The following is a 2,909-nucleotide window of genomic DNA, read 5'->3' as shown; positions in this document are numbered from 1 at the left end:
TTTATTCTATTTTATGTTTTATTTATCTTTTAATTATCAATTCTCCAAAACCATTTGAATCCGCCTGACTGAGATTTACAAGATGACCATAGCTTGCTTCAAGCCGACAATCTCTGTGGGATCGACCCTTACTCGCGTAAGGTTTACTACTTGGACGACCCAGTGCACTTGCTGGTTAGTTGTGCGGAGTTGTGATAAAGAGTTGAGATTACAATTGTGCGTACCAAGTTGTTGGCGCCATTGATGATCACAATTTTGTGCACCAAGTTTTTGGCGCCTTTTCCGGGGATTGTTCGAGTTTGGACAACTGACGGTTCATCTTGTTGCTCAAATTAGGTAATTTTATTTTATTTTTTAGCTTTTTATATCTTATTTTCGAAAATAAAACAAAAAAAATTTCTTCTTTTTTGTTTTTTCCCAAAATAATTTTCGAAAAAAAAAACCAAAAAAATCTTATAAAATCATAAAAACCAAAAATTTTATGTTTCTTGTTTGAGTCTAGTGTCAATTTTTAAGTTTGGTATCAATTGTATCTTTTTAACTTTTCTTAAAAAATTTTCGAAAATTCATGCATGTGTTCTTCATGATCTTCAAGTTGTTCTTGATGATTTTCTATGTTTGATCTTTAATTTTTCTTGTTTTGTGTCTTTTTTTGTTTTTCATATGCATTTTCAATTTGTTAGTGTCTAAAGTTTGAAAATTTTTATGTTTGGTGTCTTGCATATTTTTCTTTTCTTAAAAATTTTCAAAAATAAGTCTTGATGTTCATCTTGATCTTCAAAGTGTTCTTGGTGTTCATCTTGACATTCAAAGTGTTCTTGCATGCATTATTAGTTTTGATCTTAAATATATCTTTCCTTATTTTTCTCATAAATTTCAATTTAAAAATTCTATCTTTTCAAAACTTTTTCAAAATCAAATCTTTTTCAATTTCCTTTTTATATTTTCGAGTTCTTGCTTAAAATTTTTCAAAATCTTTTTCATTTTTCCTTTAATTATTTTCGAAAATAAAAAAAATGATTTTCAAAATCTTTTCCTTATTTTGCTTCATAATTTTCGAAATTACTACTAGCATTTAATGTTTTGATTAAAAAATTTTTCAAGTTGTTACTTGCCTATTAAGAAAGGTTCAATCTTTAAATTTTAAAATCATATCTTTTTGTTTCTTGTTAGTCAAGTAATCAACTTTAATTTTCAAAATCAAATCTTTTTAATTTCTTCTTCAATCATATCTTTTTTTTTAAACAAATTGCCATCATATCTTCTCAATCATATCTTTTTTAAAATAATTTTCAATCATATCTTTTTTAAAATAATTTTCAATCATATCTTTTTGATTGCTAATTTCAAAATCTTTTTCAAAAATCAAATCTTTTTAATTTCCTTTTCAAATCTTTTTCAAAATAATTTCAATCATTTCAATCATATCTTTTTCAAAAATCATTTTTCGAAATCTTTTCTAACTTCCTATCTTTTCAAATTTGATTTTCAAATCTTTTTCAATTAACTACTTGACTTTTTATTTGATTTTAAAAGTTTACTATTTCAATCATATCTTTTTCAAAACCACCTAACTACTTCTCTCTCTCCAATTTTCGAAAATTACTAACCTCTTTTTCAAAATTCCTTTTGATTAACTAATTGTTTTAAATTTTAATTTAATTTTATTTTATTTATCTTTTTAAATTTTGAATTATAACTAATATTTAAAAAACGAAAAAAAAATCAACAAAAATATTTTCCTTTTATTTTAATCAATTTTCGAATTCTTCCCCCCTCTCATCTCTTTCTATTTATTTATTTATCTACTAACACTTTTCTTCTTCTTATAATTCGAACCCTCCTCTTCTCTGTGTTTGAATTTTTCTCTTCTCCTTATTCTATTCTTCTCTTCTTCTACTCACATAAAGGAATCTCTATACTGTGACATAGAGGATTCCTCTTCCTTTCTATTCTCTTCTTTTTCATATGAGCAGGAACAGAGATAAAGACATTCTTATTGAAGCTGATCCTGAATCTGAAAGAACTCTGAAGAGGAAGCTAAGAGAAGCTAAAACACAAAACTCTGAAGAGGACTTTACTGAAATTTTCGAAAAAGAAGTAGAGATGGCCGAAACCAATAACAATGGTGGAGGTGCAAGGAAGATGCTTGGTGACTTTACTGCACCGAATTCCAACTTCCATGGATGAAGCATCTCAATCCCTGCCATTGGAGAAAACAATTTTGAGCTAAAGTCTCAATTAGTTTCTCTGATGCAACAGAATTGCAAGTTTCATGGACTTCCATCAGAAGATCCTTTTCAGTTCTTAACTGAATTCTTGCAGATCTGTGATACTGTTAAGACCAACGGGGTTGATCTCGAGGTCTACAGGCTTATGATTTTCCCGTTTGCTGTAAGAGACAGAGCTAGAATATGGTTGGACTCTCAACCTAAAGATAGCTTGCACTCTTGGGATAAGCTGGTCACGGCTTTCTTAGCCAAGTTCTTTCCTCCTCAAAAGCTTAGCAAGCTTAGAGTGGATATTCAAACCTTCAGATAGAAAGAAAGTGAATCCCTCTATGAAGCTTAGGAGAGATACAAGCAACTGACCAAAAAATGTCCTTCTGACATGCTTTCAGAATGGAGCATCCTGGATATATTCTATGATGGTCTGTCTGAATTATCTAAGATGTCATTGGACCATTCTGCAGGTGGATCATTTCACCTAAAGAAAACGCCTGCAGAAACTCAGGAACTCATTGCCATGGTTACAAATAACCAGTTCATGTACACTTCTGAAAGGAATCCTGTGCGTATTGGGACGCCTCAAAAGAAGGGAGTTCTTGAAATTGATACTCTGAATGCCATATTGGCTCAGAACAAAATATTGACTCAGCAAGTCAATATGATTTCTCAGAGTCTGAATGG

General features: G+C 30.0%; 1 non-coding gene across 1 annotated transcript; it reads right to left on the bottom strand.

The window, feature by feature from the left end:
* Positions 1-2,508: 2,508 nt before the first annotated feature.
* LOC148553344 (small nucleolar RNA R71) lies at positions 2,509-2,616 on the bottom strand. The gene has a single exon (XR_015893639.1). It is a non-coding gene; the product is annotated as a small nucleolar RNA R71 (small nucleolar RNA).
* Positions 2,617-2,909: the final 293 nt, after the last annotated feature.

Source organism: Arachis ipaensis, chromosome B7 (genome assembly GCF_059453495.1).
Source record: "Arachis ipaensis isolate K30076 ecotype BB chromosome B7, ASM5945349v1, whole genome shotgun sequence".
In the NCBI taxonomy this organism is placed as follows: Eukaryota; Viridiplantae; Streptophyta; class Magnoliopsida; order Fabales; family Fabaceae; genus Arachis; species Arachis ipaensis.
The sequence above is the reverse complement of the archived record's forward strand: the minus strand, read 5'-3'. Positions and strand labels throughout refer to the sequence as shown.